The sequence below is a fragment of the Choloepus didactylus genome, chromosome 7 (genome assembly GCF_015220235.1).
Source record: "Choloepus didactylus isolate mChoDid1 chromosome 7, mChoDid1.pri, whole genome shotgun sequence".
NCBI classification, from domain to species: domain Eukaryota; kingdom Metazoa; phylum Chordata; class Mammalia; order Pilosa; family Megalonychidae; genus Choloepus; species Choloepus didactylus.
In genome coordinates, this window is record NC_051313.1 from 138775182 (window position 1) to 138787305 (window position 12124).

The 12124-nt window shown below is 48.4% G+C and overlaps 1 long non-coding RNA gene across 2 annotated transcripts in view; it reads left to right on the forward strand.

Moving 5' to 3' along the window:
- Window positions 1-12124, forward strand: part of LOC119539809 — a 176984-nt gene that overhangs the window by 23403 nt on the left and 141457 nt on the right. Inside the window, exons 3-4 of one of the 2 annotated variants that reach the window (XR_005217943.1) lie at window positions 519-586; window positions 1043-1180. The exons of the other annotated variant lie outside the window; for it this stretch is intronic. This is a non-coding gene — a long non-coding RNA (uncharacterized LOC119539809). The remainder of the gene's footprint in view (window positions 1-518; window positions 587-1042; window positions 1181-12124) is intronic. 2 annotated transcript variants of the gene reach the window in all.

Here is a 12124-nt window from a genome sequence, read left to right on the forward strand (position 1 = left end):
AAATCTCTCAGCCACTGAAGCGTTCTTTTGTTTTATTTCTCTTCCCCCTTTGGTCAGAAGGCTTTCTTAATTCCATGATGCTGGGTCCAGGCTCATCTGTGGGAGTCATGTCCCACGTTGCCAGGGAGATTTACACCCCTGGGAGTCAGGTCCCACGTAGAGGGGAGGGCAGTGAATTTACCTGCAGAGTTGGCTTAGAGAGAGAGGCTACATCTCAGCAGCAAAAGAGGTTGTCTGGGGGTGACTGTTAGGCACAATTATAAGTAGCCTTAGCATCTTCTTTGCAATAACAAGCTTCATAAGGGCAAGCCCCAGATCGAGGGCCCGGCCTTCTAAATTGGTAGTCCCCAATGCTTGTGAGAATATCAGTAATTCCCTAGGTGGGAAAGTTTAATATTTCCATATTTCCCCCCAGTCCCTCAAGGGGGCTTTGCAAATACTCTAAATTTTTTAAATATAATCGTATTATGCAGCATTTGTTAATGGGTTTTTTTTTTTTTTTTTTTGAAAATTGGAAGGAGAGTTCTCATTGAGGAACTTCAGATCTTATTACCATGGTTTTCATATTTTAAGGGAAAACAAAAAGGTAAGGTACCAGTACCTTTTCTTCATGTGAAATCTTAAGAGAGAAAACTAATGTGAAGTAGGTGAAAGCAGAAGAGTTCTAACAGAAGTTAGCATGGGAACTCAGCTACTGCCCACACAAATACAGATACTGCCTACCCCTGGGTAGCATGGCCCCTAATATATTCCACTGAACACTCCTTGAAACCACTGTCTTATGGCAAAGATAGTTTGTAAGAACCAAGGCAACAAGTGAGCCAATAAGACCCTCATAAATACTTTAACAGTATTTGTTAGCATGAAGCAATAAAGACAAAAGCAGAAATAAAGCTATGAAAGGCATTTTCATGACTTGATTGGATTATAATGGGCATTATACTATTAATTTCCATTTATGCTCCCTTACTCAATGGAGACTTTTCAAGATGTGCTTTCCTCAGTTACAAGCTACTTTCAAATTTGTTTTGATTCCTGGCAGAAAATATGCACACCAAGAGGCAATGTGTGTGTGTATGTGCATGCATGTGCCTTGCATCCAAATGTCTGATGCGTCTCTGATCTTATAACTTACACTTGGTGACTCATGCCTTGACTCCTGCCTTCATCTCACAGACACGTAAGTACTTGGATACCTTAAATAGAAACATTTTGCAGTAAGCTTTATTTAACACAGTTGGGTAGGTATTTACACGCTCCTTTTACACCCACCTCTTCTCCCTATCTCACCAGACCCTAGAGGGCAGTTCAGGGACAAGGGTTTCCTTCTCCTCTTTCTTTTCTCTCCCGGCGCTTTGTGTCAAAACCTCTATTTCTCTGCTGCCATCTGCTTTGCCTCCATTTCCTTTTCCCAGTTTCCCTTTTTCTAATTATCCCCAACAGGAGTGACTTGCAATCTGTAGATACAGGAATCAAAAAGATGTTTGGAAGCACATTTGCATACAGTGGAGTTGGCAAAGGGAGGGAACTCACAGGTAGGGAGGGAATTTTGCAGTCTTGCAAAAGTGAGGTGTGGTTGGTGGCGCCTGAAATGATTTTGGATAGTACTCTGGATGAAAAGGTTTTTTAAAAATGTGAATGGTTATTTATTTTAAGAGTATTAATATATTTAATTGTGGTAAGATATAGTAGTCTTCCACTTGATAAAAATTCCTTTTGAATATTTACTTAAGTCTAGAAAATGTCTATGCTTCTCTGGGAAAACTTGTGGATTAGTGATGTTTGGGAAAGACTGGATGGCTCCTGCTCATTAAAAAGAGTCTTTTTATTAGAGTACTCCATTCTACCATCTAGTCTAGATAAGCTGAAGTGAACAAACAGTGTATCCTTCACCCTCATTGTCAGAGCATGTGGAATTTAAAAACACACCTTGAAACCACTGGCTTCTAAAGAACCAATAGAATAAAACAAAAGTGATGGGATGTCATTTCCAAGATTATGTTACAAAAAGACTGTTACCTCTGTCTTGCTCACCTATTCTTATTCTCACTGGCTCGTTCTGAGAGAAGTCAGCTGCCGTGCTTTGAGTTGCCCTATAGAGAGGTCCATGTGTCAAAGAATTGAGGGAGGTTCTCAGCAAACAACCCATGAGAAACTGAATCCTGCCAACAACCATGTGAATGAGCTAATAGCAGATCAGCCTTAATAGGGTCTTCAGATGCAACAAAAATCCTGTACCAACATCTTGATTGTTGTATTGTATGAGACCATGAAGAAGAAATATCCAGCTAAGCCATCCCTGGATTTCCAACCCATAGAAACTGTGAAATAGTAAATGTTTGTTGCTTTAGGTTGCTGAGTTATGAGCTGATTTGTTACACAGCAATAGATAACTAATACATGTATATATGCATATCCATGCAAAACTGTGACACCCCTGAAGCCACTTAATGTGTAGTCTGTGGGCCTTGCTAATAATCACTGCTCTAGGAAAAGCTTAAAATTAAAGATGGCAAAAGAAGGAAGAAGAAAGAACAGCAGAGTGGGGATTGGGGGGAGAAAAAATTCAGGTGAAATTTGGGCAGTATAATTAGAGGTAGTTAGATGAGGAAAGTAAAACAGGGACCCAGTGCCTTAATGAGAAGTCTCCCTAGAACTTCCCAGAGGGACAGGTCCCAGGAGGATAGCAACTAAATTGGTGTCGGTCATTTTTATCATGAAATAAAATTGGGTGTATCCACAACCAAGGGAAGAAAAGACCAATATTCCGTAGGGATTTAGATGTTTGAGAAGACATTTTTCAGCCCAGCCCTGTGGGTGGGAGAAATGTTAAATAAATTGAGGCAACTTAAAGGTGGGTGGCATCTGTGGGCTAGAAACTAAGCATGTATTAAAAATGACTTTTTGAGTTTCAAAAGGGATTGTATTGGCTCACGTAATTTGCAAGTCCAGAGGCTGATCTTATCTCAGGCATGACTGGATGGATCCAGGGAACCAAATGATGTCATTGTCATCATCCTGTCTCTCTCTCTCTGCTTAAAATTTTGATTGATCAAATAGCCAAGAATCTCCTCTGCCTTAGAGATTCTGTCCCCACCTTCAAATGGGAATAGGCAAGGCTGCACAGAGAGCTCCAGTCTTCATATAGCCAGAGAATCAGGCTCAAAGAAAGACATTTTCTTTCTCTCAGTGTTCACATATAAAATCTAGGGAAGGTCTCTGATGACCCTTCTTGGGAAGCCTGTTTCCAGCACTGCATAGTTTGGCAGAAGGATAATTACCTAAAGGAGAAGGGGGTGCTGTTGCCAGAAAAGGAGAAATGATGTTGGGCAAAGAATTTGACATGTGCCTGTGGTTGTGAGACAACAAGTAGAGGCTGGGGGGATTGTTTCACGTTTAAAGTTATGCCAGCCTAACACAATAACATGAGCTTTAACTCAACTGCATAGTATTTGTGTCCCAGCAGTCGCTTGTTTCTGGAAATTTGGATTGTGTATTTGAATTGACTTGGTATGATGGAGACTAATGAATAGAGTTGTGGCAGAGATATCACTGCAGAAGGGGTTTCAGGATGAAACCATGAATTCAAAGGCTCAGACTTTTAAGGAAAAATTCAACCCTGTCTCCTTCTTGTGTGTCCGCATCCGTTGGTTTTCTTCTAGAACACGAAGTTGCTTGCAGAGCCCATATCCATTTGAATAAAGACTGAATAACCACTGTAATGAAGGCTTAGTTGCCAGATGTTCACATGTGACTCACTCGAATTTCTACCCTCTCTAGAGCCCCTGGGAGAGGTCTTGGCTTGTGTGGGAACTCCCAATATTTTCAGAATTGGGAATTTGGCTCCAAATGACAGAGATTCAGTCCGCAAACATGCGGAAAGAGATGATGCCAACTATTCAATTTAGATCTTCTTGGGTTGTAAATAAAGACTTATGATTTACTAAATTGAGAATCATCGTGGAAAGAAAAATAACAGTTCAACTGAGACCAACGGTACTGTAAAACTTGGCAGGAGAGACCTCTTTGGTGGACTATCTTTTCTCCCCAATCTGTCTGCAATAAAAGTGTCACCATGGGGTTTAGTTCGAATTGTGAAGATACTAAGTAATAAGATGTTAACTAATTGCTTTATGACAAGGTAACAAATTTCTGTCTTTCCTAAAGCTTTTCAAATTGCAGTTATCACCATGATGACATGTGGATAATGTAAATGTTAGTTGTCAACTTTAAAAATTACATTGTACTGAATTTGCTTACTTTGAGAAATGGTAGTATGATTTTTTAATTAGAAAGACCTGCTCTCTAATTACATCCTACTCCTCTGTTCCAAGGCCAGTCGCTTCCGTAAGCTTCTGATATTTCACTATTTGCCTTGCTGATGTGGACACTGCCTTGTGCCTTATGGTTGAGGCACATCACAGGCACACAATAATTGATCGCACTTGATGTATCCCTGATCCAAATTCACGGAATGTAATGGAGATGCTTCCCACTTGATATGTTTAGCTTGAGAACTTTATCAGATACTAATAATTTCTCCCATGTAAAAGATTGCGGGACACTGATTACGTGCTTCAACTTGGCGGGCCTGGGCTGGGGGACCTGATCAGCCCCTGGGGAGGGTGGTGGGCACGGGCGACAGCGCCCTCCGCAGCCCCCCGGGCCTGGGAAAGTGAGGCCGGAGGCAGGCCCCATTTCCTCACCCAAAATACCACTGTTAGGGGAGGCTTGCCGGAGGGAACCGCCTTTTCCCCACCCCCTTATCTTGCCCGGACACTCCCCGTTGCCAGTGCAACTCCCATTACCACCAGTGCGCATACATTGTTGCCAGACACCGTTACCGGAGCAACTCTCGCCCCTTTTCAATCAACCTCCGCGCCCTCTCAGAACCAATCCAAGCCTTTAACCTCTACAGCTACCCCGCCCTCTAAACGCCCGATATAAGCTTGTACTCTCCCCTAATAAACTCTCTCTCTTGGCTTCTTCACCCTAAAAGAACTGTGTCCCGCCTGTTCCTTTCTCGCCGCCCTCCATACTTTGCACGCCACCCCGCCGGGGACCTGGCCAAGTCCCCCGCCTCGCCCTCGCCTCCGGGAAAGAGCCCCCGCCGCCGGTACCCTCCGAGCAATCCTGGGAGCCTAGGATTTAGCAACCGGCCGCCACCCCCCCCCCCCCCAGACGAATCAACTGCGACCGCAACTGGCGCCCAACGTGGGGCCCCTGGAATTAAAAGTCCTCTCCACGCAGCGGTCCAGTAAAACCACCCGCTCGCCCGGACGCCTCTCCAGCTCCCCTTCTCCTCGCCTGCAAAGTAAGGGCCGCCTCTCCCTCGCCGCCCCGCGGAGCCGCCTCTCCCTCGCCGCTCCACGTCCGGAGCCGCCTCTCCCACGCCGCTCCGCGCCCGGGCCGCTCTTCCTTTCCCGCGTTAACCTAACTCTTACCCCCGACTACCTTTCGTCTTCTCTTCCTATGTCCCCCCATTCCTCCTAACACTCTTCCTCCAGTAGCTTTCCCTCTTCCCCTCCATTACTTTGCTGTGGTCCTTTGTGTCTTTGTTTCTTTGTTTCGCGCGGTGTGCCTCTTTGCGACCCCCCCCCCCCAAACTGCTCTCGCTACTAGAGGCTCCTGCCTTCTATTCTCGCCGTCTCCTTCGGCCTCGCGACCACGGTTTACCTCATTTTCTTTACTCAATAATCAACCCCCCTTTTTCTTTTCTCACTCCGCTATGGGTAATCGTCTATCTGCACGCCAAGCACCCCAAGTTCGTGCTCTGGCTGGTCTCCTAGACACACATCGCTGTAAGGTATCTGTCCGGCAGCTGCAAGTATACTGGGACCTCCTGCTGCCCTTTAACCCATGGCTCACCACTTGCCATCTTTGGGACCCTGTTACTTATGATCGCCTTATTGATCGGGTCACCAACGCCATGGAACATGAGAGCAAGCGCTTCCCTCCCGGCTTGCTCCCCACCTTAATAACCGTCCGCTCCTGCCTTCAAGGCTCCCTCCCCCCTGATCGAGGCCCCATTAAATCCAAGGAGGCCCTATCAACCCAGTCAACAGATTCAGACAGCGATACTAATGTAGACCACGATTCGGACACAGAGTCCTTAGTCGAGCAGATTAACAACGCGCTCGAAGTGACTCCCAAAAAACAAAATAACACTGAGCCTCGCCAAGATGGCGAACTTCCTCCTCCTCCTTCTTCTTCCATCGAGGGGAGGAAGTGCTCCGGCGATGACGTCAGCCCTAAGCTGGGCCGGAAACCGCAAGCGCTTTACACCGCCCTTTCACAGGGCGGAGCTAGTCCACCATCTTATGCCTTAGCCACTCCCACCGCGCCGCCGTCTTGCGACGCTTGGGGCCTCCCACTTCCGCCTCCCCCTCCGGCGAGCTCCCCCTCGGAGCCGCTACCGGCAGCTGCCGCCGCTCCTCCCACCCTGCCAACTAACAACCCCTGGCTGCCTTCTACACCTCAAGGCAACCCTTGGGGCAACGCTCCCCCTACCCCCACTCCCGCGCCAAGCCCTCTGCAAGCGCGTCCTCCTTTCTCTCATGCTTTTCGCTGCTTTCCTCTTAACCTTACCCCCACACCACAGAAACCGTATGACTGGTATCCCATTGACTCTGATACTATTAAGCAGCTTCGCAGGGCCGTCAAGGAGGACGGGTTAGGTAGCCCATACGCTTCCCAAATACTGCAGGATCTCGGCATGGACTTTTGCATCCCCCAAGACTGGGCCTCGCTTGCCCGTTCCATTCTTAACCCCGGCCAGTTTGTTGATTGGCGTGCTCACTTCCAGGCGAAAGCAGCTAAGCAAAGTGAGCAAGACGCAGCCACTGGAGTCTATCATCACCCCGAAGCCTATCTAGGCACGGGAGCGTTTCTAGATGCGTCTGCTTATATTAATGTCCCTGCCACCTTCTGGACTATCCTCAGAGGCATCGCCTTACGCGCGTTTGCCAACTGCTCTGCCCATCGACCTGACAACTTTACCAAGCTCCTCCAGGAGCCAAACGAACCTTTCGCCACCTTCATATCCAGGGTCGAAGAAACCTGCGCTAGAAAAGTTAGCAACCCCCAAGCCCAGCTAGCTCTCACCCGGGAACTCATTCTAGAAGGGGCTAACCCCCCCTGTAAGCAAGCCATTCTCCCCTTGCGGGAAAAAAGTCTAAATGACTGGGTTCTCGCCTGCAGCGCCTTTGACCCAGCTGCCGCGTCCCTAGCCCAGGCTGTCTCTGGCGCTGTCACTGCCGCCTTAGCCGCCACCACCGGTTGTTTTAAGTGCGGGCAGAGCGGTCATTTTGCCCGGGAGTGCCCCAATGCAGAAGTCAACCGCCCGCCTTTCATGCAGCGCAATGGGCGCCCCCCTCCTACTCCTTGCCCACGCTGCCAGCGTGGCTATCACTGGGCGCGCGATTGCAAGAGCAGCCCCAGAGATATTAGCAAGGATAGCTTAAAAAACCTCTGCTGTCCCTGGTGCCCTGACGGCAGTCAGCGCCAAGGCACTGAGCAAGCTTTAAACTCCAAGCGGGGCAAGCCTCAGCCCCGCCCCTAAGAGGCAGCGTGCCGGCTGGTTCTAATAAAACTAATCACTTCACCGGCAGTAAAACGCTTCTCTGGACAGTCCCTATCACTCCAGAGAAGCCTACTCGTAAGTTAAGAATAGAGGGGCAATGGTACACGGGCACGCTCGATTCAGGGGCAGAGGTCTCTTGCATGCCCGCTCAGTATGCCACCATGTGCATGGTTCTCGATGGTCCCTCAGTAGTGGGAGCCACTGGTACCTCCACCTCTCTCCAGGCCATAGGGCCCATTAAGTGGGAGGATGAGGAGGGCCACTCAGGCACCTTCCGCCCGTTATTTCTACACACCATAGACCAAATTTTATGGGGCCGTGACATCCTCGCCGCCTCTGGGGCAGTGCTTACCACGCAGCCCCCCCAATAATGTGCGCCACTGCTCGTTTAACACCTCCAGCGCCCGTTCCTCTGCAGTGGGATACTGAGGAACCTATATGGGTGGAGCAGTGGCCCCTTCCCACGCATATTCTCATAAAAAAAGAGGCTGCAAACCAACCAGGCCAAAATACTGCATTAAGAACACCCTCTGGCATAGGTCCCAACCAAGTCATTAACCCCCTTTTTCCACAGCTCTCCAGCCGCACCTCAGCTCCAACCAGCCGCACCTCAGCTGCAAACAACGCATCGCCAACCCCACCACCCCGACCTCCTCTACCCCCCTCTCGCTACTCCTCTCGCTACTCTTCTCCCCTCCTTGGCCTTATCCAAGCGGCCTTCACCTCAGTGAATTCCTCCAACCCCAATCTTACCTCCTCTTGTTGGCTTTGCCTCTCCACTTCCTCCCCCCTGTATGAGCCAGTTGCCTCCAACCTCTCCTTTTCAAAAAACACAGAGGACAGCCCCTCGGAATGTAATTGGAATACCTCTGCCGTCCCCCTAACCTTTCATTCAGTCTCCTTTACAGAAAAGTGCATCCGCCCTCGCACAAGTAACTCTCCCAACCTCACAGCTTGCGCCGACTACTCATCTCCCAGCAGCTCTGCAAAATTTCTCATTCCTCATAACTCCTCCCAATGGCTCTGCTCCTCTACAGGGCTTACCCCCTGCCTTAACGTGCAAACCCTCAATACAACTAATGAAACTTGCCTCCTAATTGTCCTCATCCCTAGGGTCCTATACCATAGCGAGGAAGACTTCTTCCTCCGCCTGGAAACAACTGCAGCTTCTGCCCCACTGCAAAAGCGAGAGCCCATCACCGTCCTCACGATTGCCTCCCTCCTAGGTCTTGCAGGCGCTGGCACCGGAATCGCTGCATTAGCCAGTCAAGGCTCCGCCCTAACTCACCTCCGGGCGGCTGTTGACGAAAACATTCGTCACCTACAAGATGCTATTTCCCATCTTAAAAATTCTGTCAATTCCCTCTCTGAGGTAGTGCTCCAAAACAGCCGAGGTCTCGACCTTCTCCTCCTCAAAGAAGGAGGCCTTTGCGCCGCCCTAGGAGAAGAGTGCTGTGTATATGCCAATTCCACGGGTCTCGCCGAAGACAGCCTAAAGAAGGTCCGAGAGGGACTGGAACAACGCAAAAGAGACCGTGAAGCCACCAGCTATTGGTCCCACATCTTTACCCCCCTCCTCCCTTACCTCCTCCCTCTCCTCGGCCCCCTACTAATGATTATTCTAGCTCTCACCTTAGGACCCTGCATTATCCGCAGAATTGTCCAGCTTGTAAGAAAACAAATGGATGCTATTTTCTCCTCGTTCGTACAAGTCCAGTACCAGCGACTCGCCACCTCTGACGCTCCCTACTCCGAGATGACAACCAACCCTCCGCGACCTCACCGCCACCGGTCAACCCGCCGACCGCGAGGCCCTTCTCGATCGCCTGAACATCGCACCAACCTCGAGCTCCAGCTTCTCTGAACCTCCAACTTTAAACCCCCCACCCTCGTCCATCCCGCAAGCAGCAAGGCCCCTGTCGAGTGCCCGGGCGCCACACCAACGCCGAGCTCCAGCCTCGCTGAGCCACCGTCAACCCCTTTTTCCCCTCCCCGGCCTCCCCCTTCCCTCATCCCTTAGCGGGCCTCTCCGGTAAGCTTCTTCCTTTAATTAGAAAAGAAGGGGGAAATGCGGGACACTGATTACGTGCTTCAACTTGGCGGGCCTGGGCTGGGGGACCTGATCAGCCCCTGGGGAGGGTGGTGGGCACGGGCGACAGCGCCCTCCGCAGCCCCCCGGGCCTGGGAAAGTGAGGCCGGAGGCAGGCCCCATTTCCTCACCCAAAATACCACTGTTAGGGGAGGCTTGCCGGAGGGAACCGCCTTTTCCCCACCCCCTTATCTTGCCCGGACACTCCCCGTTGCCAGTGCAACTCCCATTACCACCAGTGCGCATACATTGTTGCCAGACACCGTTACCGGAGCAACTCTCACCCCTTTTCAATCAACCTCCGCGCCCTCTCAGAACCAATCCAAGCCTTTAACCTCTACAGCTACCCTGCCCTCTAAACGCCCGATATAAGCTTGTACTCTCCCCTAATAAACTCTCTCTCTTGGCTTCTTCACCCTAAAAGAACCGTGTCCCGCCTGTTCCTTTCTCGCCGCCCTCCATACTTTGCACACCACCCCGCCGGGGACCTGGCCAAGTCCCCCGCCTCGCCCTCGCCTCCGGGAAAGAGCCCCCGCCGCCGGTACCCTCCGAGCAATCCTGGGAGCCTAGGATTTAGCAACCGGCCGCCACCCCCCCCCCCCCAGACGAATCAACTGCGACCGCAAAAGATTTTTAAGCTCTGCCCTTTTCTCCAGTATCTGTGCTCCATGCTCTAATTTTGTATTTTCACCAACAGGCTACCCACAGCTTTATGGTTCATAAAACAAATATTTTGGGTACCTGTCCTATTTGGGTTCCGTTCCCTGCTTTACGTTTTCCATGCACGAATAGCCCCCAAAAATTACGAAAGAGGCAAAAAAAGGGAAAGAATATATATATATATATATATTTTAAATAACCACACTTTTGAAAGCTGGAAATTACAGAAGGGATTTGCTTTGGCTCTTCTGGAATATTTCCTCCCACTTCTGGAAATTACCACCTTGGAGATTCTGCCAATATTGATTTTGGGAAGGAAGGTAAAGAAACATTCATGCTTTCCCAAATTCCCTTTTGGAAGCTTTTCTTTCAGTTCATTTTGACTCAGTAATGGTTTATTGAGAGTCAGTTATGTGCCACCACAGTGCTAGGTGCTGAGGACACAAAAACACATAAGATACAATTCCTGCTCTCTAGAACAGTATGGTCTAGTAATAGAGCCAGGATTAAGGGAGGCGGCCAAGGGAACTAGCATCCGTTGATTATCAAACTTCTGCAAGACATTGTCTCAAGTGCTTGTATGTGTAATTACCTCAAATCACCTTCAGATCCACACTATGAACTGGGACACTGCTGTCCTCATCTTAGAGGATCAGAGACATTCTGTGTTTGCCCAGGCCACACAACTCATATGCTGTGACTTGTGATTCAAATCCAGATTTGATTTCATGCTTGTTTTTATTATATTGTACTATTCCTTCCTCCAGTGCTGTTCAGCTTGCCTTAATAATTAAATCCGTGGAAATCTATTTCTCTCTCACTGCTTAAATCTAAAGTTGATAATGCTAAGAATGGTTGGGAAGAATGTGCTTTCTTGGCACCTAAAACCTGATCGATCTTTATAGGTTGTGGATTTCAAATCTCATGTGGACCTTTTGGGATTTGAGTTCATTGAAAACTGACTTTCCATGTCTGAAGAAAAAAGTCATGACAGTATGCGCACAACACTTTTGTCTTTTTAACAAAATATCTTTTTAAAAGATTATGATGAGATTGAAAGAGCTTCTTGTGCATAAATAGCCTTTTACCAGGTAACATTCAGAAGCGTTTAAGAATCAGGATTGAGGACATAGGTGCTGGGAGATATTTTCCATATATTCCACAAATCTTTAATCATATCTGGATTTGCCCAGCTTTATCAGTAGAATCTTCCTTCAAACCCAGTTTATCGAGTAGATTTTGACAAATTGAAGGCCTCAATCACATGTCTTAGAATTAACATAGAAACTGTCCCTAAATGGAGGTAGTAGGGCAGGCTGCTCTAGTATAGTATTTCGAGGAGTTCATATAAAGCACTGTTTCATTTGAATATAGATTAATCAGAGATTTAACATTCATTATTTAAACACACAGGAATAATTGTATGAATGCAAGTACATAACATGATAGGCAATTGGGCTATTTCATGAATAATATATTAGTTAGTGAGTATTTAGTTTTATTTATTGCTTAGGCCTGCGAGTCTTGGGCTGCCTCTCTGGGTAGAGCTTGCAGCTGGCTCACATGCACAGCTGCCACAGGAGTCAATGAAAAGTGTGTCCAGGCTGTAGGATGGAGCCCGTGTTTGTTTAAGGAGCCTGATGACATCACGTCGGCCTCACACTCAAAAAAGCCTAGGAGCCCGTAAAAGAGCACAGTCTACCAGCCCAGTTGATCAGTTGTACTGCCAGGAACTCTGCTTTCGGGTCTGATTTCAAGGTGAACCAGGTTGGAAAATTCCAAGGGAGACTCGG